The sequence below is a fragment of the Crocodylus siamensis genome, chromosome 1 (genome assembly GCF_052110815.1).
Source record: "Crocodylus siamensis isolate JL-2025a chromosome 1, ASM5211081v1, whole genome shotgun sequence".
NCBI classification, from domain to species: domain Eukaryota; kingdom Metazoa; phylum Chordata; order Crocodylia; family Crocodylidae; genus Crocodylus; species Crocodylus siamensis.
In genome coordinates, this window is record NC_143395.1 from 342643853 (window position 1) to 342669328 (window position 25476).

At 39.8% G+C, this 25476-nt stretch overlaps 1 long non-coding RNA gene across 2 annotated transcripts in view; it reads right to left on the reverse strand.

Annotated features, from left to right (window-relative positions):
- LOC149874910 (uncharacterized) overlaps positions 1-11822 on the reverse strand; it is a 32596-nt gene extending 20774 nt beyond the window's left edge. For both annotated transcript variants that reach the window (XR_016439984.1, XR_016439983.1), the window contains exons 1-2: positions 11542-11822; positions 10753-10852 (exon numbers count right to left, since the gene is read on the reverse strand). This is a non-coding gene — a long non-coding RNA (uncharacterized LOC149874910). The remainder of the gene's footprint in view (positions 1-10752; positions 10853-11541) is intronic.
- Positions 11823-25476: the final 13654 nt, after the last annotated feature.

Here is a 25476-nt window from a genome sequence, read left to right on the forward strand (position 1 = left end):
TATGTCCTAACACACATACTTATCTGTAATAAAACCTTCGAATATAAACACTCATTTTGTTTGTGAAACAAATGAGGAATAAGGAAAAAGACCTGAATATTTCAAGCCACTGCTAGAAACTAAAAGGGGGAAAAAACTATTAACATATAATCCAACAATGAAGGCAATCACATGCCCAAGAGCGAGCTCTTTTCCAAGTACAATTTGCACAAATCTTTTACAGTGGAAGGTGCTTATAGAGGAAGAAAAAGGGGATCATTTGACCACATACATATCAACTTATTAAGGTGTTTCCCCCTTTTGGACTTATTCATATTCTTTTGAACTTGTGGGCTCATTATTTATGAAATCCAAATAGGTCAAATTCATTAATAAGGGCGGTGCAGATAATGGAAGATCCAAGGGACCAGAGAGGGACTGCAAAAGGAACATGACCCTATAGCACATTGAGGAGGAGCATTCTTTTGAGAACAGTGAGATCTAGGTTGTAGTCCTTGTTTCCCACCCCATGTATGTATTTCATCCAATGACTTTTCAATGCAAAATACACAAGCAGCCTGCTTTTTCTCTACACAAGTGAATCCACAGCAAAGCTATGCAGTAAGGCTGTGCGAAGCTTTGGTCCCTGTTTTGATTCAGCAGAGATTTGACCCAGTGGCTGGCTCTCTGAATCTGAATTGAATCAGAGGACCCTTTAATCTCTCTGAATCAAATTGGAACCCTCCAAATCAATGCAGAGATATTTGGAAATATTCGGTGATTTGGATATAGGCACAGCTTTAAATGTTTTTTCTGCATAGCTATAGGTACCAGGTGGCTTGTGAATGCCGTGATGCTGGGGAGCATAGAGTGTCCCACAAGAGCACGGGGGGGCTCCCCAGCACACTCAGCAGCAAACCTGAAAGTGGACCAGAAGCACTTCCAGTCCACTTTCTGGTCCACAGGGGAGTGCACTGTCCCCGATCCCCTCCTCGGCTTGGCAACCAGTGCCTCCTGGGTCTTGGGGGGCACCCAGGGTCCCCTCATGGACCCTGAAGTGAACCAGAAGTACTTCCAGTCCACTTCTGGGTTTGCCACCAAGCACGTGGAGGACCCCCACCCACATTCCTGTGGGATGCTCCATCCACCCCAGCATTGCCGTGTTTATGGGCCACACTAGTACCTTGAGGTATGTAGAAAAAACATTTAAAGGTGTGTCTGTGTCTGAATCGCTGATTCTCCAAATCAGCATCGAATGTTCAGATTCAGATTCAGCCAAATCAAATCAGGGACTGTGATCTGAATCAACTAATTGAATCACTGTCCCTGACTCAGGCCAAATCCAAATTGAATAGGGCCCACTATGCACACCCCTACTGTACAGCTACAGAGTTAAGCTATATTTTCCTCCTTCTCTCTTTCTGGCTCCATGGATCTTGTATTACTAGCTGCCGACTTGCTCAGTGGAACAGCTTCAGTGGGAGGGATGGAGACTTCCCCTTGCTTGGCCTAACTTCTAGTCTGATGGTTAGGAAACCTAGTCTGGGAGTTGGGAAGACTTATATTCATCACCCCTGCTTCAGCTAAGAACTTAGATCCCAGGTCTCCTACTTCCAAACCAAATACTTAACCATGAGACATTAGGTAAGAGGCAGGTAGCACTTTCAAGCCATGCTTTTAAAGAAGAGCAAGCCAGTCATCTGCTTCCAAAAAAAAAAATGGTTTGGGAACCTGAACTAAGAAAGGCCTGTCAGGCTGTGAATACCTGTTTTACACAGACATCTGAGGGTTGCAATCTGGTACCTAAGTCTGGGAGAGAAGTGGGATTTCAGGCACCCTTCTCATCTGTCTTCCAAATTGGAAATCCTGTAAAGTCTGCTGCATGCCTACAGCCCAAATTCAGCATGTCATGTAGATTGATTTAGCCTCTCGCACTTGTTAATATGGCACAAATGATACTCTGAGTAGATCAGAAGAGACAGTGGATGAATCTACACATGCTACTCTGCATTAAGGTTAGTATCTTTAATATGAGGTACTACATAAATGTTCAGTAGCTGTCACTAATGCACAGTATCACAGTACAAAGTCTTTTTGTGACACTTAATGCACAGTAGACTAAATCTGCTGTGCAATAGCACATTAACGCAGTTTTTTCCATGACATGCTAATGTGCAGTAGAATTAGTCTACTGCTCATTAAGCATCTCGTGTAGATGTGCCTTGTAAGAATAGGCATGGGAAGCAAAGTTCTTGCTGATCCTTCATTCCAAGGTAAGCACCCATGTTGGGACTGTTGTATCGTGGAAGTAAACAGGTGGCTCAGAAGGTGGCATTGAGAAGGCTTTGGATTCTTTGACCATGGATTGATGTGCTGGGAAAAAGGATTGCTATCCAGAGATGGGATCCATCTGACTAAGATTAGAGCTTTTTCAGGCATCATTTAGCTAATCTGTTCTATAGGGAACGGCAAAGAAAACCTACCAGTCACAGTGCATTCAATATTGAGGGATGAGGACCAGGAGAAGAATCCTACTTTTAAGAAAGGTTAGGGAACTACAGTCTGGCAAAAAAGGAAAGCTGGCAGAGCAAACTACAGTGTATCTTTGATGTCTGCACACAAATGCAAGAATTATGGGAGACAGAATCAACAAGAGGTCATCATATACAAATAAAATTATAACTTAATTGACACTATTAAAAATTGGGATGACTCCTGTGACTGGAATAGCAAAATTGAGGTATTGATGGTGTTTCAGAAGGAGAGATTTGGAATAAAAGGAAGTGTTACTACTCTACTACCACTGTTAACAAACCAATGGTACTGGACTTCAAAAGAGCAAATTTCAACAAACCCAGATAAACAGTAAGTTAGGTCTCATGGTTGACACATAAAAGAATAAAGGAGGGCTAGTAGTCCCTAAGGGACATAGTAGTGGTAGATCAAAAAGAAGGTATTCCAACATGGTGGAAAGATAGGACTAAAGGAGACCAAAGTTTAAAGAACTTCTTAGCTCCCTCCAAATCAAAAGAAAAATACACAGTCAATGAAAGGAAGGAAAAGTTGCTAACTATATATTCTAAGGCAGTGCAGGCCAAGCATTTTGCCAGGTGAGCCACAATTAATCCCTGATCCCCTCCCATGCCTGATCTGTTGCTCTGTTTTCTGCTTCCTGACCTAGCTACCCTATGCTGCCTGCCCCCTCTTCAGTCTGCTGCATGCCACATAGAAAGGCTGCCCTGTTCTAAAGAATATCAAGAATGTACAGGGAAAAGAATCAGGAAAGCAAAAAATAAAATTCAACTGAAAGAGATGTTAGAGAGCAAAAAGAGGTTCTATGAATATATTGAACAGAAAATGTAGACTAGGGAAATCCGGGTCCACTGCTCCATAGCGAGGATAAACTATTAACTGAAGCCACAAAGAAGAAAGAGTTGTCCAGTGGCTATTTAGCCTCAGTCTGCATGGAGAAATAAACTATAAACAAAAGCTAACAAAATTAACATAAGCAAAAACGAGAAAAGGCTGAGGATCATGATAAATACCGAGTATGTCAGAGAGCATTTGATAAATGTGAATGAATTTCAGTTGTCAAGACCTGATGAAATTCATCTTGGGGTGCCATGGGAACTGAATGAAGAAACCTGAGAGCTCCTAGCAATAATATTTGTAAAGTCATGGATGACAAGAAGTCCAGAGGACAGGAGAAGGGCTAATTCAATGAAATAAGTTAGGTCCCAAGACTAAATATCTTTAAAAAAAAAAAGGAGGACTATGGAAATTATAGACCAGTCAGCCTAATTTCAATACCTGGGAAATCACAGGAGTGAATTATAAAGCAATTATAAACACCCGGAGAAGAAGAGAAGATCACTAGCTGCCAACTTAGATTTATTAAGAAACAAATTATTCCAAACCAGCTTGATATCCATCTTTGACAGGATAACCAGTTTAATGGTTGAAGGGAATGGAATAGACATAATGTCAGTAAAGCTGTTTATATCATCCCACATTACATTCTCTTAAGTAAACTGGAGAAATGTGGGTTAGATAGGAATTCTGCTAGATGGCTACATAATTGACTGAATAACCACAGAATACCTTGAATCAATTTTGGAATGGCATGAGTTGCAAGTGGGGTTCCACAGGGTTTGTTTTGGGTCTGCTGTTGTTTAACAGTTTTATTAATGACTTTGATGCAGGAATAGAGAGCTTCCTGATTAAGTTTGCAGGCAACACAAGACTGGGAGGGCTTGCAACCACTTAGGGGAGTAAAATTAAAATTCAAAAGGATCTTCCTTTTGTGAACTGAGGTACAGCCAAAAAATGAAATTCAAAAGTAGTATTGCTGTGAAGAGTCTGAGGGTTATGCAGAATCACAAATTTCACAAATCACCAATGTGAAGCTGTTGCATATAAAGCAGACACAGTTTGAGGCTTTATTAGCAAGAGTTGTGTGCAAGATATGAGAGATGTTAATGCCAGTCTATTTGGCTCTGGTTAGGCCTCTGCTGGACTACTGTGTGCAGCTCTGGGTTTAGGTAGGATGTACAGAAACTGGAAAGGATCCAGAGGTGAGCAAGAAAGATGGAATGCAAACCGTAGGAGGAAAGGTTGAGGGAAGTAGGTATGTTTAGTGTAGAGTAAAGGAAATCAAGGGGGCACATGGTGGTTCTCATGTGTTCTAAATGTGCAATAAACAAACAGAAAATAAAACAATGGGCTTAAACTGCAGCAAAGCAGATTTAGATAAATCTTTTTAAAAATCTTTATTGCTCAAACAGTAAGACAATGGAACAACTTGCCTAGGGAAGCTGTGGAATCTCCTTCATTGGATGTTTTCAAGAAGAAGCTGGACAGGCATTTGTTTGGGATGGATTAGGAAGAGCACCCCCTGCATTCATGCAAGAATTAGACTAGATGACATTGGATGTGCCTTCCGACCTTATGAATCTACAGTTCTGAGAGGAACAAAGGAAGTTCACTGAAGTTCCTTGTTGGAATGTACATCATACAATAAGTTTCAGCGTGATTATATATACTTTGTATTAACTTATATGAAGTCTGCTTTACACAGACATTCCCAGAATAAATTATAGTTATTAGCAGGGATCCTGGTTTTCTCTGATTCAAAAAAAATCCCCAATATTTGGAATAATAAAGCAAGCCAAAATCCACATTTTTTCATGTTAAAATTAAACCCAACTATCTACGTATCTATATATTAGAGGTGTTTCATTTTAATCACAGAAAAATGTAGATTTGAGGTTACTTTTTTTAATCTAAGAACTGGGGATTTTTTTTTAACTAGAGAAAACCAGGATCCCTGTTTATTTGTCATAGCCCCCTACTTTGGATAAGAATAGTAAACTAATCCTTTCATCAAGTTCTACAGAATAGGCAAACAATGATTTTTTCCTACCAACCATCACAGTTTAAACTTAGTCAAACTCAGTTTAATATATGCCCTGGGCATTGTATTCAATTAAAGTTAGTGCTTTAGTCATGGCTTAGATCTTAGAATTGAGCATGTTCCAATATATATACGAATTCTTAATATTCATATTGACACTTCTCTTGCAGCCTTCCATCCCACTACCCACATTTAACTACCCAATAAATATCTTACCCCATAAAAGTTCTGTATCCAATGCTGATATGATATTTCAAAGATGAGATAGTATAAGCCAAAAGGAAAACGATGTCAGGAAGTTTGAATCATTGTTTCTTTAAGAATTGCCTTCAGAAACAATGATTCATTACAGTAAAGGTCATAGCATTACCCAATGAGCAGAGTGAAGCAACTAGTCAAATGCAACCCTTCCCACCTGTAACCAATTATTCTTAAGTCTCCAAATATAAGGAACTTCATGTATACAGATCTGATTTATACTATTCATATCTAGTACATAATGTTCTCAAATTGATCTCTTTTCTGATTCATATCAGGCAGGCATTATACTTTTAATTTTCAAAGGCCTAGCCTCTTAACTTTACCTATGATTGTAGGACTACTAATTAATTGGTTTTGCTTATAAGAAACTGCCAGTGCTGTCTTACCAGGTAGAGTTGGTAATGGAAAAAATTGAGACACTGTGGTTCAGGGTATCACTGAGAAGAATGTTACTGGGCAAAAAAGACTGTGAGTGAAGGAAATGGGAAGAGAAAGGGTGTTGCTTTGATTATTTGGGTGCTCACAGTATGGCTTTATTGGTTGGAATACCCAGGTTTGCTGGAAAACAAGCAAGGAAGCAAATCAATGACTCAAAGTTAGATGCCCATCAGCAAACCTATGGAAATTATCACAGGGCACTAGGAAGCCATTGGCAATGGTGTGAAACCCCTTCCCTCTCCTCCCGCTCTCCCCCAAACTAATTTTCAAAAGCAGGGCCAAAAAGCTCAGAAACTGAAAGAATAAAGAACTCTGGCTGGATAAAGAATGATTCTGTCCTCTCTTTCCGAGGGTAAATGTTAGGGAGGAACAGATTAATACACAGACCTACCAGTCAGCAAGTCAGGTATTCCACGGTTTCCACAAGAGGGAAGTTTCTGGTAGGACTGGAAAGCAAGGACTGTTTTTTTGTTTTAAAATCCTTTTCTCTAAATGTTTTGGTACTTTGATGTTTAATATTTTGCTTGTAAGAAGGCTGTCTGACTCTGCATACCACTGGCTGCAGTGGGAAGAACTCCAGTGCCAACCCCAACTTGACCCGCCGGTTTCCCTGTCACCCCCAGAGGAAAACCAAGCTTGAAGCTGAAGAGGTATCCTCAAAGACACCAGTCTCCTGAAAAAAAAGGACTGCCTCCCATCCTACAGTGTCTTGGTGCTCTGTACCCTAGCCTCACACCACCGATTCACCCACTGAATAATTCTGCATTAATAATATCCCATTCCCAGAGTTAGTCCTGCTGACTTAGCCTTTCTTGGGGCAGAGACAGACAACTGTCTCAGCTCATAGATTTACAGTGCCTCGTCTGTCCCCTGTGGTCCAATCCCCACCTTTCCAGACATGCCCACACATGGATACAAACCCTTCTGAACACACACTAAACTCTCCTGACCTGAAAAACCTAAGAATGGTTTTTCTTAGGTTTTTCTCCCTACACTCAACACCCAAAAGAGTCAGAAGAAGGTCCAAGAATTGAAGGACAATAATTGGAGGGGCTTAAAACTTGACCCATATAAGAACCCCACATTCTGGTTTTGTCTTTACTTTTTGCTACTCACATACTTCATACTTCAGAATACATATGCACAGATCCCTATGCCCTAAAATAGCTTCTCAGAAACTTATGTTCTTGCTCTTGGGCTCATCTTTCCAAGGCTTGCATCTGTGTGCTGCAGGGCCAACCATTCATTAGTAGCAGCCAGGGGTACTACAGACTCCATGACCTGATGCGTCAAAGGTCAGCCATGGTACATAGTCTGTAAAGTGCCTGGCACCTACAACATCACAAGTGAAGTTTAGTTCTGTAAGTTCCCTAATAACCAGTTAAATTGCACAAGTGTGCAACACACAAGCTTCTCCTTATTGCTTTGCTACCTCTGATCTCAAACATTAAGCATTTTAGAGTGGTGGGCATTATTAAATCCCCATGGCACAGATTATATCAGTAATAATAAATTGATATCAACTAGCACTACTTACATCCTGGTCCACACCTGAGCAGAAATAGATTATGATGATTGATAAAGACAGTTATTTTAGTGGTTTGGTGGACTAGACTGAGACCATCAAAAGCAGTTCCCTCAAAGCTCAATATTTCTCATCTATAGTCAAAAGAATAATCTTTCTGCCGCTCTTCATAGTTCCTTAATAGGCTTTCTATTTTCATATTCACCATGCTGAATGGTCTCAGTGCTCTCCCTGAGCATAGTGGGTATGCTTTGGACAACCCAGGACATGATACTTTTGTGCTCCAACTCTATCTGATTTTTACAATTACACATTAAAGCTGCTTTTTCTTGCTTCAATACTATCTGACATATAGGATTTGGAGACCTTAGATACCTACCTAGTTGCCTGTCAAAATAGTAGTTTTTGATGTGTCCTGGAATTCTTAATTAAAATGAACACATCTAGAGCTAGATTTTCCAGGCTTGTGAAATAATTACAAGTGCAGATTATTTTCTACTCCCTTCCACACTTTTTACTACCCTTTTAGCAATACTTTCAGGTAGATATAATCTATCTGGCTATAAGATTTGAAAGTGATGTAAAGAAGTACAACTCCCCGTGCTCAGACATGACAAAGCACAGGTGTGCTGCATTGTCTGTAATACCAAAATGGTGTTAGAGCAACCTTCACATGTTGTAATAATAAACAAAGCAAGGTAGCTAATCCCATGTCCTGCAGAAAAACATGCTGTCTTTCTAAATGCTTTATCTTACCTAGGTTGTCTTTTGAACAGATTTTAAATGGAGATGGACCTGAACTGAAAGACCAACCCTTTCCCTAATGCTGCAAAAGTTTCAGAATGGATCTAGAGCAAATATTGATAATTCAAGTCCATTTATTTATAGAGTCTGGCCAGAATATTGTATATAAAAACATAATGGAGCACGGTGCATGTGATCATGTGCTCCTCCCATGGTAGTAACAGTTTGCAACTTACTTGCATGAGTTTTCCTTAACAGAGTAGAAGGTCCTTAGTTCACTTCATGATACCCACTGCATTTGTGTGAACTGTGCTATGATGAGTACTCTGTTTCATTACAAAAACCACTTGTATTATGTGAAAGTTCACATCTGGCTATCAGTTTAGATTTGTCTTTCTTCACTCAAGCCTATCAAGTACTCTAATCAGAAGTGTATCATCAAGCATCTGTGTTGGAGTCTTTCCATTTTGTAGTGAAAAGAAGATAATTTAATTATCCACCTTTTTAAAAGTAGCTCCATCAGTATTAGAATGTCTTCTGCAACATGAAAGAAGAGGTCTGTCCAGGAAAAAAACTACACTTAACAACTAAGTGCTACAAAGACCTATTAGCAGCCTAGCAGGGAGTCCTGACACATTCATTTTCTCAAGCTGTGTCTCCTCTAGTGACAGCAGATATAATTCAGTTTGGTTTGTTTCTTTCCCACAACAGGCAGCATATAATAAAGTGAAAATATCATGATCCATTTAAGCATACTGAGGTAGTGCTACAGGAGAGACAAAGAAGCCTATTAAAAATCTTCAAATAGCACTTTTTCACTCCTTGAAGTTTGTCACTATAGACCTGATCCAAAGTGTTGCTGTGTAAGCAATGGTTTGCATAGCCTAGGAACATTTTTTAGATTTAAAAAAATGTTCGTGTTCTGAACTGGGCTAAAAGTCAACATCTCAAAAATTATGTGACCCAAAAAATCTAAAATATTTTAGCTTCATATAAACTGAAATGTTTCATTTCAGCTTAGGCAGACAAGGTTCTTTGGGTAAATCTGATATCTTTTATTAAACTAACTCAAATAGTTGGAAAAATTCTTCTTTGAAAAATTTCAGATACAAATACCCCTTTATAAGGTTGAGGAAGCATCTGCAGTTGGTGTGTGCTCTTCCTGGATGGCATGAATAGTAAAGAAGCCAAAGGCTGGTATGCATGCAAGAAAGCCAATGAAGATGTAAATTGAGGAGTCAGTGGGTGAGAGATAGGTAGTGGGGGGAAGGAGGAGGGGGAAATGAATGTAGCTGGTAGATAGTGGAGAGCTACCTGGGGAGGTACATGTAAGATATTGATCATTTAAATTTAAGCATTATTTTTAATCTAATTAGCTGCAATCTATAAATGAAAAGTTGCTGCAACCAAATAACAAGAAGATTTTTCTTAATTATGTGGAAATGGGAGGTTTCATCATTTTCAAAAAAATGGAATGATTTTTTTCTAGCCAAAAAACTGGCAAAACTATTTCCCATAAACAAATTTTGGTTTTGACAAATTGACACTTTTCAGTGAAGACATTTTATGATAATCCAGCAGCAAAACTCATTTTAGTCAACAGGGCTGCAGGTTACTTTGAAGCAAAGGGTATCTTTAAGCAGAAATATATTTCCAATTGTCTATATTCCACATTCAAATATACAGGAAAGTTTGTCCTGTAGCATGATCCTATTTGCAACAGGAAGTGGCATAGGAGTTGCTCTAATTACAGTTGTGAAAATAGATCTTGTTTACCTTTTTAATTTTGCAGTGTTATACTGTACTTTCTCTCCATGTTATGAGATGAAAAAAGAGGGAGCTTCCCATGCAGGGAATTCCTGTTTCTTTAAGCACAGAATGAAATTTTCCAGTTAAACCCACATTGCTAACAGCAGCTGATAAATCACAGCTTAACTTACTTCCGGATCAAAAAATCATAAACGTTTCAAAGAAAAGATACTTGGGCATATGTTCCAAACAACTGATCCAATATAATGTGTTTTTGTGCATCCAATATGCATCTTTTCCTCAAAAATCTCGCGCCCCCCCCAAAATTAGGATGTGTGTATTAAGTGAGAAAGCTGATTTTCTGACCAGGATAGAAGCACCCTGCTTTGATTCCAGCTCTACCATGTAGCATTTGTGGGATTACTATTTCGGCAGCCAAAGGAGTCTATTGACTTAATGACTCATTGTTCTACACTCTGGAGGTGTTTACAATCACTTCTCTTTTGCAATGGTCTTGTTGTTTCACAAATTAAGCTAATATTTCTTACGGCAATTTTTCTGTCTCACCCCTCCTGTTTCAGAGCCATTAGCTCTTATCAAAATCATTGATCCACTCAGTCATCAGTGGCAGCTATAGTTTCACCTTTAGTTATGCAGGCAAGGCACAGTGAGTCAGCTGAAGATTAGGCTCTGTTCCCGCTCTGTACATCCATAACTCTGGAAAAATCTTTTTTTTCTTCATTCTGCCTTTGAAAAATAAGATGCACTGAGAATAGGTGTCATGATAAAGGGGCACATCCTACAGGTAACTTTTTCTTTGTGTAAGTATAATGCCGTAACACTGTGCTTCTCAACCTGTGAGTCACAAGAATATATGGAAGTGTTGCGAACAAACTTTAAAAATGGATCAGCAAACTTTAAAAAATTGATTCTCCTTGAAAGGAGAAAAACATGGGAAACCATGGCTTTTTCCTTGCAGGCTGGCAGAATTACAGCCTGCAAGGGGCTGCTTGGCACCCCCTCCCCGCTGCCCCATGTACTGGGGGGCTGGGGCCTTGGGGCAGGGGGCAGCAGGTCAGAAGTGAGGGGCACTGGGTCGGGACTGAACATTGACATTTACAAATGGATCCTGGTGCAATAAAGGTTGAGAACCACTGCCCTAAAGCATACAAAGAATTCCTGGTGACAGGATCCCCCACAAAGGCACGCATATGACACTAAAGCTCAGTATAATATTGGAGGCATTATAATACTTTGGGTCGAATTTTATTTCTTGTTAGTACAAGATTATCACAAGAAAAGACTTGCAGCTGCATTTTCAGCATTAGCTATTTATAGTTATGTTAGCGTCAATAAGTAACTGAACATGCATAATGGAATGGCACAAGCAAACAGATCTTTCTATACATTTAGCACTTGTGTACAGTCCTACCTTTTACATTTGCATCTAGTGACTCACGCCTTCAGTGACTCATAGTTTCTTGATGAGTTTCTTAGAGTTTCCTTACTCTGGTGAAGGGGAAACCTCAGAAAACTCACTTCCTGTCCAAGCATAGAAAGAAGCTGTGGTTCCAGGCAGTAGCACCATTGTATGAAACTTCAGAGGTGTGTGTAATATCAGCAGGGATCCTGCTTTTCTCCCCAAATTTTCTGATTTAAAAAAGTAACCACAAATTCACATTTTTCCGTGATTAAAATGAAGCACCACTAATATATACTATTACTACCATGGGAGCCAACTGCTGGAGGAACACATGATCACAGGCACTGTGTTCCATTCCGTTTTTATATATAGTATTCTGGCTGGACTCATAAATACCATAAATAAACAGGCTTGAAATATCAGTTGTTGCTCTAGATCCAGTCTAAAAACTTTCTCAAAGATGGGGAGAGGGCTTGTCTTTCTCTAATAAAAAAACCCAAAAAAACAAATTTGGGGAGGTGGGGGTTATCAGAAAAAACCAGGATCCCTGCTGATATTACACACATCTCTTAAGTTTCATACAATGGTGCTGCTGCCTGGAATCACAGCATCAATCTCTACTGGGACAAGTAGTGAGTTTTCTGCGATTAATTTAGGCACACTGGCATAGTTGCGTTATTGTTCCTGAAATCATATTGTGAAATATAAAGCCATAAAAGCTTCTCAGTTATAAGGCTGCAAAAAGTAGCCCTGGCTTATAAATCTGCAATTCATTCTTGAGATCCAGGAATGTCATAAACCTCAGGGGCAGAGCTAGCATGAATAATCACCAGAGCCACAACATGAATTTCATTGTATTAACTAGGGCTGTGTGAAATTTTATCGCCCGTTTTGTTTCGAGCCATTCAACCTCGAAACAGCAAAGTTGAAATGGAACAGGCAGGCTTGAAACAGGGTCAAAACAAAACAGGGGAGATCAAAACATTTCAAAAATTCAAAATGTTTCACGTTTTGACCAGGAAGCAGGGCTTACCTTCAATGGCTTCCCTGCAGGGAAAGAGAAAGTAACGTAAGGGAGGGGAGGTGGGGGAGGGTAGAAGCTGTGGGGGAAGGACTTCTTTCATTATTGACATGTGTAGCTGGCCAGTGACTGTCACCCTTCCCTGAAGTCCCATCCAACCCCAGTGCTTTGGGGGAAGGACAGAAAAATTGCATAAAAGGCAGTATTTTTTGAACTTAATAAGCTGTCTGTTCTAGCAACTCACTGTCAGACCTCTATGGCTAGCAGAACTGATTTTGTAAAGGATTCCCTGCTTGCTAGGTGGATTTCAGAATACCTTTTTCTTGTAGGTGCTTTTATTTTATTATTATATTCATTGATTTAATTTTTTTTAATTTTATACTTACATTGGATAGGGTTACTAAAAATTTTACTCTATATAGGAATTTACTCTATATATTTGTTTTTATATGTTCATTCTTTGCACCACACCAATGCTATTGAGTTTATATACACACACAAATATATTTCTATCACATTGATAAATCTCATCACTGCACCAGACCTGCAGTTATCAGTTTATAAAGGAACGAAAATACATTTATATATTTTTTTGAAAAGGAAGACATGAAACACATCGTGAAACATGGTGGAAAGGCAAGTGGCCACATAATCTAAATTATAGCTCCTAACCCCATATTCAGTATGTGGCAGCATCACTTCTTAAGTCTTTCTCTTTTTTTACATAGCTGAATATTTTTTTTTAATATTCATTTTAATTTACTTTGAAAGATCTACATCACCTTGATTTTAAGAATTATTTTATCTCTATGCTTTCTGATGCCTTTTTCTCTCAAACATAATTTTCTTTGTTGATCATTTCTCTTTTCCATTCATCATACTTCCTCAACATATATTTCATAGGTGGTTCTTCATCCAGTTATGTCTGAAGCCCTTTTCTTTAACTTTTGATTCCTCTTACAAGGAAGTTTTAGTTCATTTCTCCAATCTTTGACTTTAAGAGATTCATGCTTCATCCACATTCACTACCCTGATTTCTTCAGAGTCAGTTCATTTACATTCTCAAAATTTGCCCTTTGGAAATGCTTACTTATAGACCTATATTTGGTCATGTTTTTATTTTATTTTACTTGAATCAGCTCCTGATCACTTAATCCAAGGTCATTTTCTATGACTAATTCTTCTATAAATCCCTCATTACTTACCAAAGCCTAGTCTGAAATAGCAACATTTCTTGTTGCTCCCAGCACTATTTGGTGAAGAAATTTGTCAGCTATTGCATTAAGGAATAAGGTGTCCTTATCAGTGTTAGTAGCTTTTGTTTTCCAATCTGTCTCTGAGAAGTTAGTGTCCCATAATGGCACAATAACTAGTCACATTGCTCTCACTAATAAAATTACAATGATTTCTATCAACATGCTAGTCTAGTCCTTGAGGTCTAAAGCAAACTCACAGTGTCACCCCAAAATACCTTATTTTACCTTCTTTCCACAAGAGATTTTAACCCAAACTGATCCTGCTCTCTGGAAGTTCATTCCTAATGTCTGACAAAGTAGGCTGTAGCCTATGAAAGCTCATGCCTCTCTGAACGAGTTAGTCCCTTCAGTGTCACTTTGCCCTTCCCTCTACCACTACAATTAAAATGCCTTTTTAAGCGCAGCTGAGGCCTTGGGATATGTACAGAAGTTGTTTTTTTCACCATTTAAAGTGCTTTGTGGTCATGACTTAACAGAAGTGCATGACTTTACAGTACTTTAAAAATGGGTAAAGTGCTTTAAATTAACCCTTGTTAAATGAGGTATTAAATTTGAAGCACTGTATTTTACAGCACTTTAGCAACCTACAGTGCCTTAAATAACTTACGTATGCTGTCCAAATTTCTGATCAATGGGAAAGCCCCAAGAGGCTGCGAAGCACCCCCTGCCTCCTAGCCTGGAAAATGCAGGGAGGTTCAGAGCCCCTCCCACCAAACACTGTACTTCTGTCATGTTTAAGAGTGTGTGACTTTATAATGCTATAAAAAGTGCTTTAAATTACAGCACTGTAAAACATGCACTTCTGTACACGTCCCTATTTTGAAGCGACATTAAGTTTATACTGAATGTTCTACTATGGGAGCATTCAAAAACCATGTATGATAAAAACATTCTGATGCATATGTAAAAATGTGCTCTCCTGATATACCATATTCTTATTAATATGAGTATGCAAGCTTAGATTTAGAAGTGTAAAACATAGAACAGACATTCATTAACTCCACCTCCCCCAGTAACTTACACAAGGTTTGTATACACATGTAAATTTTATCAAGAACAGAAATGGGCAGATGTACAGCTGTTCTGGGGTAGAAGGCACTATTACAATGCATTACTAGTAGGTAGTAGGTGAGCAAATTTGCATTTAGCAAACATCTACTCCCGGATGGAAACAGATAAAACTGATATAATTTAGAGTGGCAGAGTTTTACCTCTAACTCTTTCAGGAACAGTTCTCTACTGGATTAGGCAATGTTACCCAGTTTAAACAGTTGCATCATCTGTCTGCTAAATTTTTACACTAGTGTAATGCTGATTACAGTGGTGCAACCTTTTCATCAGTCCACACTCAGAGACAGGTTTTTCATCATAAACCTCACAGAAGGATGATCTTCCCTTTATAACATCTGGAAATAGATCATTTTTAAAGATAAATATTCTAACCAAATAGTAAAAATACAGCAAGTAATGGAAGTATGGGATAGCCCACTGGGTCAGCATGGTTAAGGCACACCAGTTTCTTAGCCAACAGCACACAAAGGACTGAAGTGGTCAGTCTTACATCTAGCTGCCTTTAACTTTCTAGCCTGAATGATGATCAGGTACCTGCTTTGTAGTTTGGTCAACTGGGTGATCATCTTTCGCATGAGGTGAGAGCAAGGCTTGAAGCCACAACTCTAGTCACAGAGAGACACTTTAACATTATGTCAGTGCTCCTACAAGTAATGTAAAATACAAGGACATTTCATCTTTGTATTTCAATGACACCCTTGAGAACTGGGAGGTGATAGCATTAATTCATAATGGTAGCGTTATCTTCACTAATAACTTTTGCTAGCATGGCTCATTATGAAGTCAGTAAAGCAGTATCAAATGCTAGTTTTAATAGGATAAAATAGCCAATAGTGTTCCTAATTGAACCTGCCAATAGTGTTCCTAATTGAACTGAATTGTATAAGAGCTGTTAACCATTTGTCACTCTTTCAGGTGAAGATGATAAAACACCTGCATGTTGGCAAGAAGTGTGGAGACAACCAGTTGGATAAGCAAGGCTCCAAAGTCACTGAAAGGGGATAGTCAGCTTTATAAGGATGTTAGGTAGCATTGATTTGTATAACCTAATCCATTAATCTAGACTATATCATATTTGAAGTTCTGACAAACATCAGCTCTATCGGGCTCCACACAGACAGTTACCAACCCAACAATGACAGAGATAGTAAAAATGATCTCTGAGCTTGAGCCTGTTTTTTGTGCAGGAGCACTTATATGGGAGGTTACTTGTGCCCTCAACCCCCACTTCTCTCATACCCGCACAGGACTGGACACAATGTGAGTATAATAAAGACTTCAGTTAAAAGCCTTTGAAGTGGGAGGTTGAGTCATGCCATCTGTGAAATCCTCATTTTTCACAGTTATGAAAATGTATTCCAGTGCCAGGGTAACCCATTGTTTATTGACTGTTTTGGCATGACAGTTTAGGGGGGTGGACACCAATCATGAAACAGTCTCCACAATGCAGACAAACAGTAGGTGAGACTGGGTAGGCTGTGTACAGACCAGACATCTCACAAAGGGGCCCGGTGTTTAGTATCCATATGTCTGGGACGCCTTGTTTAGAAATGTGCTCTTTTGTATTTTGGCTACTAAGTCAATTGCATGGAAAAACTAGGCACAGTGAAGACATTTTATATGCCTAGCAACACTGCTGCTGTTTCCAGCAAAATTACATGCTCAGTCTTTCTGAAATATGGGAGGTAAACACTTTGAACTTAGGGACTGATTCATGCATATGTAGTTATACAAAATGTGTGTTTATGCCAGAGTATCTCATTATTCAGCCACTGTTTTGGCATGCCAGCACAATGAGCATGGTAGTTGAACATATAAATCTAAAAAATCTTCAAAGAGTAGATTTGTACAAGAGTCGTACCTTACTCTTGTTACTATAGTACTGTTGGGTGAAATCCCAGCAGTTTTGCAACTGACTTAAGTGGAAATCATGCACAGCCCTTTGCACTGCCTCTCAAAGCCCAGTAACTCACCCTGTCAATAACTACAACAGTTCTTACATGGACAATACATCACCATATCTTTCAGATAGAACAAGTCTTGTGCCCAAAAGGTGGATCTGAATAACATTTTAGTTCAAATCCCTTAATCACGATATTACAGTCTGAAACTACTACAGTCAATTTTTTCTTCCTTTGCTGCTATTTATAATAACTACAGAGAGCTGCTGTCAAAGATGAAGGAATGAAAGAATACCGTACCATATGGAGAGAGCCACCCACAGCCTAGTTTTTCTACATTTCAGTTATACCTGGTTCAAATGTTTAAGCTTTTTGGGTGCAGATAGAAGAGCAGCTCCGCATTGCAACAAATAGTGTCAAAAAGTGCTATGAGTTGCAATGATCCCCTGGACGCAACAGAAATTTGCTGTTTGCGGAGTAGGGGATTCCTGTTGCTTGATATAAGCCTGCAGCTCAGTGACAGCCTGGGAGCTACAAGTTACAAAACGTGCTCTGTTTTGGAGCGTGTTCACCTGAACCCTCATGTAATGAAGGTTCAGATTTTCATGGGATTGGGCCCTTTTAAAGTGGTCTGAAGCTGTGCACTTCTATTTGGTCGCAACTGTACATTGCTTTTTTGGGGGCCAAATCAGGTGAATATTGCCACTTCTGTCTGCACCCTAGATTTTGTTTTGATGAAGTACTTTATTGACTCACTATACCCACAACTCTGGTAACTTAAATGGGACTTTAAGGCCAGGTACAGATATAACAATTACTGCTATAAGTGATTAGAAACTGGTCTATTCCCATAACAGAACAGAAAGTTCAACACACAGACTGGCTTAAAATTGGCAAAATCCAGTCTAAGATTTGCTCCCCACACCAAAGAGTGAATGTGTGCTCTGTTTACTACTGATCTAAACTACACCACTTACAGAAAACCACTTAGATTGATTCCACTCAGACTTTTTAAATGTCTGTACCTAACCTAAGAGGATAGCAAAGATTTTGGCTGCTTTCATCTAAGAATTATTGCTTACTACTGGTATTATAGCTGCACAGATAAATAGACTACTAGATAATTCAAAGTTAGAAGCAGGCTTACAAATTATTTCCCCTACTCCACGGGTACTTGGGATGGCCCCAGGGGGTATGCATGGTGGTGCGGGGAAGCAGTGCACAGTGGGGGGGTGGGGTGGAGTGGTGAATGGCGGCAGCAGCCACTGTGTGTGAGCTCCCTGCCCCAACTGCCACCATTCACCATTCGGTGCCACCACCACACGCTGCTTCCCCACTGCTGCCATTCACCCCTCCATGCTGCCAGCCATGCACTGCCTTCAGCTCCCCTCCCTACATCTGGAAGGGGTACACTGCAGAAGGGATACCCATCAGAAGGGGTACACGCCGTTAAAAAGTTTGAAAACCCCTGCCCTACTCAATGAAAAATCTATCTGTAAATGATAAATCCCACACTAATTGTAGCTTTACATTTTCACTAAAATATAAATAATTTTTAAAAGAGTGTATCTCCGTTCATACATACTAAATGCAAGGACATTGACCTTCCACCAGCTTCAAATGCATGTGTCCATAATTCACACAATGCAACACTTTGATAAGATTTAAAAAGTTCTGGGTGTCAGTTCTGAGAGAACTGGAAATATTTCCCTCACAGAGAACTGAAGTCTCTTTGAGATTGTGCCTGCTGGGCAAGAAGATGCCATTGATCTTAAAATGAAATGAGGATTACAAGCAAATATAATCTGGGGGTACAGACAAATATACAGTTTAGCCACTATAAAGGAGGAAGGAGAGCTGCTGCTCTAGCTGTTATGATTGCAGGAGCCTGTAGCAATATAGGTGAGCCAAAGCATCCTACCTTTGACAGTGAATGAAGTAGGGTTCAAGTTGGAGCAATTTTGCTACAACTGTGTAGCTAGCAGGACATACAGATGTAACAGCGGTATCCTAACAGCTTGAAGAGCTATCTTTCGATAGTGATACAATTGTTACATTTATCTATAGCTTAAGTCTTCTGTTTGTGTGGTTTGAATGCTTTAAGAAAAAATGGATGTATCAGTATCTCTATAAACTCTCTTTTCTAAGCTTCAAGGGTATCTGTGCAGTAAGGAGTAGAGGGGTTACCCTATGTTCTGTGTAATGGACTGTAAACTGTCTGAGAAAAATCATGTTTTTAGAAACAAACAGAATGTGTATGATATGCGTGAAATGGCCTGGTAAACTTATTTGAACACCAAGTATTCAGGTAAAGACATAAAATCACCCTTGTGGGGAAAAGCTATTGAAGGACAAATAGAATTTAATCCAACAAGAACATTTCTAATACAGGTGACATGAAACTATATATTTAAAGGTTATGCATACCTACTGGATATATCTATGTTAACTAAAAGGAGGCAGAGAAGATGGTAAATAGTGCTGAACTTGAAATGTTACATTACGCAGAAAGAGAGAAAGGTAATTGCAGCTGATGAAATAAAGAAATAATTTGGTCTGTGTGTTAATACAAAAAGATGACTTTGTGATTATAATCATAATGAGGTGTTCATACTTTCATTTTGACATGTACCAGGAGTATAAATGTATAGGCAGAAGCAGATGAAGGAGAAGTGCTTCAATGACATGAGAAAGAGTAACCAAAACACTGAGAATTTGAACACAAGTATTTGACCATAATCACCTGAGATCTGGTACACATGAACTTACGTGAGTGAGGCTGCATGAAGCCTCAAAATCAAGTAAGCAGCTGTACATTTCATTATGACTATTTTGGAAATAAACTGTTTTTTGAGATACTTGCTGTTGGACATTCTTTCCAAGAACCAAAGGCATCAAAATACAGAGATGTATTTCTTTGGCATCCCAACAATAATGTAGGGCCTAATCCATAATCCTCTTACATCAGTAGCAGTCTGTCCAATGATTCCAGAAGGCTCCAGTTAGTGCCATGCACCTAGTGGAAGTCCATCACTCAACATCTGTTAGCAAAGCACTAATGAGATGGTACAGGGGTGTCAAGAACAGTAGAAGCCAATGTAAAATAGAGGAAATAGAGGGGGAAATCAGAAGGAACCTAATTAACACAAAAGACTAAAGGAAGCAAAACAAGAATGACAGTTAATTTTGATTTCTCAAAGGGATCAATTGACTTTACAGAATAGTTTAAGGAGAGAATGGGAAAAAAGTTGAATATTCTACTGAAACTGCAGGCTGACTTTAAGCAGGAAAAATCCAGTTGCTGAAACTGGAAATTGGCAAAAGGAAGGATGTTAATACCCTGATTCTTCTGAAAAGTGGTATGGGTTTTATGTTCCCCAAAGGACAGCACTTCCAGCAGCAAATAGTCCCTTAGCATTATACTTTAGCATTGGTTTGGTTCTGATTCAGAAGGAAAACTGCTGCCTAGTGAAACATCAACATCACTTCCTTCTCCGCACTGAATTTTCCTCAGTAGTTTCCCAAATAGTTACTGATCCCATCCATTCCTGCTCATTTGTAAGATTTTACAATGGTACGGCCATAGCCCAACATACAAAACTTCATATTGTATTGGAGAAGAAGAACAGCTTTTTCCAGGTCGGATATATACTATGAAACTTATTTATGTCATTTTTGTGGGGGTGGCTGTTGAAAAGACAGGTCCATTTATAAATCAGAACTGTCTTACCAGTGCTGTCTTCAAAGTGAATCATCATTGTTTAGTTGACTACATTTCTCATTTAAAGTTTAAACATGCAGAAAAATGTACTTTTCCCCAATCTTATCATGTATACCATCTGCACACTATCACTACCACCACCCTCTTCCACTAAAAATGTTCCCCACTATGCCAACTATGAACATGCCCTAGGCTTATTTCTTAAGAGACAGTAAGCATTACCTCATGCCGTTCATTGAAAATATGTCCAATAACAACACAACAATCATGAAAAATGAAGAAAACATTACTTGCTGTCAGTGATGTTAGCAACCAATTTTCATCTTAGTCTAAAAAAGGAGGTGGTTTCCACTTCACTTTTTTGATTGCCTGATGCAAATTGCAAAATATGTACTTTATGTTCCCTTACAGAGACTCACAACTGAGAGTAGACTGGTCAAGTGGGTTAACAGGACTGTAAATCAATGTCAAAACCACCCAGGTTTTGCAATAAATTTCATATAATTAAATCTAAGGTTCAAGTTGCAATTATCATTCATTAGATAGAGCCGGCACAATATTCAGTTTGCTCCCTCAAAAAAGAATGAAGACTGTGGAAACCTACTTCCCTTCAACTTCCCTTTGGCAAGATAAAATGGATACTTACTTACCCAACAGCTACTGTGATTCCTTGAGATGTGTTATCCGCATGTATCCCATGGCATGCATATATCTCAGGCACTCAGGATCAGATTCTTTTGGGCAGCTGCTTCATTGAACTGAGCCTCCATCCTGAGGGCCTTCATGCACCCACCACCTAAGGGCACAAAGGACTTAGAAGACCTGACCATAACTCAGTTTCTTCATAATACAGAACGCAGGTAGTACAAGTCTTTGCAGTAGTGGGAACAAAAGCCAGTCAGGGAATAAATGTGGACAACATGTTTCAAGGAACTAAAGATGCTATGAAGTAACTAAACACTTTTTTCTTCTTTGACTTGGTTTCCATACCTATTCTGGTGACTCACAATAGTGACCTGATGATCTACAAGAGGTGAGACTTGGAGTCTAAGTAATGTTGACAAGACAATTCTGCCAAAATAGACATTTGCTTTTGTTTTGTCAACTCTTAATGTCATGTAAACATATGGACCTGTCCTGTAAACACATAGACAGATGCACTACTCAGGGAAGCTACAGAGACTGCCTGTATTCTGGTGGAATGAACTCAAGTCTTACCAATAGGTCTAATCTAGCCATCTCATAACTCCCATTTAAATAACCCTCTGGGTAATTATCTGACCTTTCATCTAATCTGAAAAATCAACACTCTAAAACATTTGGTCATATCCAGGAAAATCAATGGAGCTCTGTGAACACTCTGGGTATACTTGTTGCTCAAAGTGAAGTTTTGGAAAGAACACAGTCAAATGAATTATTTAATTCAAATATAAAATCTGAGATTACCATAGGTAAAAACTTTAGGGTTGGTTTCTGCAAGAAGGGCATCTTGCAGAAAACTTAGACCAAATCTTTATATCTTTATATAAACTTTTTTATGTCTATGCCAAAAAAGGTATGTGACTGACTGACCCCACTTGTGAAAGGTTTTGTGAATAATTAGATTCTTGAGTGTCTCTCTGTCTGTGGTCCTTCTCATCACAGAGGCCGAAAAGGATCTTGGAGTCATTATTGATTCCAAAATGAACATGGGCCACCAATGTGAGGACGCAGTCAGGAAAGCTAACGGCACCTTGTCATGCATCCACAGATGCATCAGAAGCAGTTCCAAGGAGGTGATCCTCCCCCTTACAGCTGAATAACTTATTGGAATCATCAGGCTTCTATCTGCTCACACAGATATTGTTAATCAAGACAGACAGAATGTTAATCAAGACATTGTTGTTGTGGTGTTGGTCAAGACTTGCATAGTCAATTCTTCTATCATGAAAAAGAATGCAACTTGGCCAGCAAAATATAGATACAAACTCTAGCAAAATTATCTGAAGATAAGACTATTTGTGGGTCTATAAATCCTGTGTTTGATAGTGGTACACAAGAGCTTCTCATCTAACAGTGGAAGTGTTTGTCATGAATGGGAGTATAGGTGGAAAGAACAGAACTTCCTCCTACATGTCCAAATGAGATCTTTCCACTAATTCAGTGAGGAGAAGACTTCTTTTTCGACCTGAATATTCATGCTTTTATGGGATCTCTTTGGAAGATGTGGTTTTCATGACAGCCCATGAGGAATGGTTGTTCCTTAGAGAAGTAATCCTCAAAACACGAGGAAAGTCCATCCCATTCCGAAAGAAGTGCAGTTGGCAGGCTGAGGTGCCCCTTTGGCTCAATAAGGAACTTTTGGGCCTCCTGAAGCTAAAAAGAAGCCTAGGCCAGATGGAAAATGAGAGTCATCATCAAGGAGGACTATACAGCACTAGCCCCCACCTGTAGAGAGCGGACCAGAAAAGCCAAGGCAGACACTGAACTCAGGCTATCCATGGAAATAAAGGAAAACAAAAAGTTCTTCTTCAGATATGTGGGAAGATGGAGGAAGAACAAAGGCAACATTGGACCCCTGCTAAATAAAATGGGGCAGCTGGCAACTACCACTCAGGAAAAGGCGAATCTCCTAAATGATTACTTTGCATTGTAATCACAAAGATGGGCCCACAATTGACGTAGATCAAGTGAGGGAACACCTTAAAAGACTTGACATCCACAAGTCATGGGTGACTGGTGCCAGCTTAGTCAGGGGGGACACGTGCCCCCCCCAGCTACCAGTCAGTGACTGGTCAGTGTCCTCCCATGGCCTATCTCACCAATCAGGGGCTCCCACTTGCCCCCCTGCCTGTCACCTAAGTGGGGAGTGCAGCCTGTAAGGGGGTGCACCAGCGCTCTCAGGAGGTGCACATGCACCCCTGTGCACCCCTTACACATCACCACTGAGTCCGTGGGTCCAGATGGTATGCATCTAAGGGTCCTGAAGGAGCTACCGGATATCATAGCATGCCCAACGGCGAAGATATGTGAGAACTTGTGGGGATCGGGAGAGGTACCGGAGGATTGGAAAACAGCCAGTGTGGTCCCAATCTTCAAGACAGGAAGGAATTCCAGGGAATTCCAATTGGTCTGACAACCATCCCTAGAAAGATTCTGGAGAAAATTATCAAGGGTTCCATAAGCAGCAGGCTAACGGAAGGCAACTTTCTGAGTGCCAGCCAACATGGCTTTGTTTCTGAAAGGTCCTGCCTGACCAACCTCGTCTCCTTCTATGACCAGGTGACGCATTGCCTGGACAAGAGAAATGAGGTTGATGTCATATGTCTGGATTTCAAAAAGGCCTTTGACTTGGTCTCCTACAATGTTCTCATGGCTAAGCTAGAAAACTGTGGCCTCGACCATCTCACAGTCCAATGGTTGGGGAAATGGCTCCAGGGTCAGACCCAAAGAATACTGGTTGATGGGAACAAATCAACATGGCATGAGGTGACTAGTGGTGTGCCTCAGGATCAGACCAGTTTGCAGCATGTACCATATGCGGCATCCAGGGCTGGTCCAGCCACATGCTGCATGCAGCACCCAGCCCTGAATCCAGCATGTGGGGCCAGTCTCCAAATGAGTTTGATGTCCCGATTTAAAACATTCTCAGTAAAATTTAGGAATGAGCTTATAAGATGGCTGCTGAAATTCACCATGATACCAAATCAGTTCTGAGGCAGATAAGCTTTTGGTGTTGAAAAATCAACTACCATATTTATTCAAATATAACATGAGATCCCCCCCCCGCAATCAACATGTAAAGCTTCTAATTTTATATTTGCATACAAGGAAACCTCATTAAATGCACTGTCTATCATTAAACTGCTGCTAAAAGCAGCATATGCTCAGTAATTGAAACCAACAATGAGGTTGATGAAATGCAGCCAACACTAAGCGCATATTAGGCGAACATGTTGATGGGAACCTTATTTTTTGTGTGGTCCTAAAGAAATGGGCAGGTATTCATTCTCTCCTCAGGGAACTGGCAGTCGGCCTGGAGGTAGTACAATATCAAGCCAGCAATGGGAGGGCCAGAGCCAGCCCTGACACCCTTCCGTTGGTGCCCAAAATGCTATATTTGACATAAGCCAAAAAGGTAGGGTTTCTGATAGGAACCTACCACAAGGATACATCAGTGCAGCCCATCTGAATAAGATATATAGTAGTGCCCACTCTGCTCAGTCCCCCTTAGTGCTGAGTCTTTTTCAAGTCATGTCAATCTACTACATTAAATACATTTCAACTGCCTCTGTATTCCCACAGCTGAGCTGTGCCTTTCTTTCCCATTTCCAATTCCTATTTCTTCTCTAGCCTTAAACGTCTGGAAAACATCACTGATGAAGGATGTTTGTGCCCAAAGGCTTGCAAAAAACTCTTTTCCAAATTTTTAGTTGGTCTACTAAAAGATATCACATCTGCCCAAAGAACTTGCCTGTCCATATCCTTAAAGCAACCCAGCTACAACCAACAACCCTGGAAAACATCACCAAACAGGGCCCCAAAAAAGTTCACCCAAAATCCTTCTGTCACTCCTTCTGTCAGCCTGTTGCATATGATTAGTGTGGCCCCACCCTCCATGAGGTGGAGTCAGACCAGGTTTTGCTGCACCTCATCTATAAATTTTCGGAGGACCTTAGGACTCATGACAAGAACACCCGATTCCAGTCATGAGTGGGGGATATCCGTAGTACACACACATACTGAGCACTGCTGAGCTATGGGGTCACCACAATTTGAGATACTGATGAGTCTGCTGGGACCCCGCCCAATAACCTCTAAGGTAAATCATGAGCCTTTCAGCTTATGAACTAGTATCACGCAGTTTGTTCTATATATAAATATGTACAAAAGTGCTCATTAAAAGTGTATTTATGGAATAGCTGTGCTAAGATTTGCAGTTTTCAAAAAAGATAAGATGCATCAATTCTGGACAAACTATGCATGTTTATTTCA